Source organism: Morone saxatilis, unplaced genomic scaffold (genome assembly GCF_004916995.1).
Source record: "Morone saxatilis isolate NCDOM2014 unplaced genomic scaffold, NCSU_SB_2.0 Contig7, whole genome shotgun sequence".
In the NCBI taxonomy this organism is placed as follows: Eukaryota; Metazoa; Chordata; class Actinopteri; family Moronidae; genus Morone; species Morone saxatilis.
In genome coordinates, this window is record NW_023340246.1 from 20900443 (window position 1) to 20900685 (window position 243).

The window sequence follows — 243 nt, forward strand, 5'->3', positions numbered from 1 at the left end:
CAACTAGCTTAGCAACTTTCCCCCTCTTCTGGTGTATGGAAAAAGTGAAAAGAGTGAGCAAGACTTTTCTTTAAGACAAATCCATAAACCTGGCTGAAGTCCTCTGAAAACATAATTAAACAACGACATATAAACAGATTTTGACTTTACGCCTGCTCCTCACTATAGGCCCAAGTTTTAGGCCCCTAACCCTCAGCAAGATGGCATAAACCCTGTTGGTGAAATCCATATAAATGCTGTTTT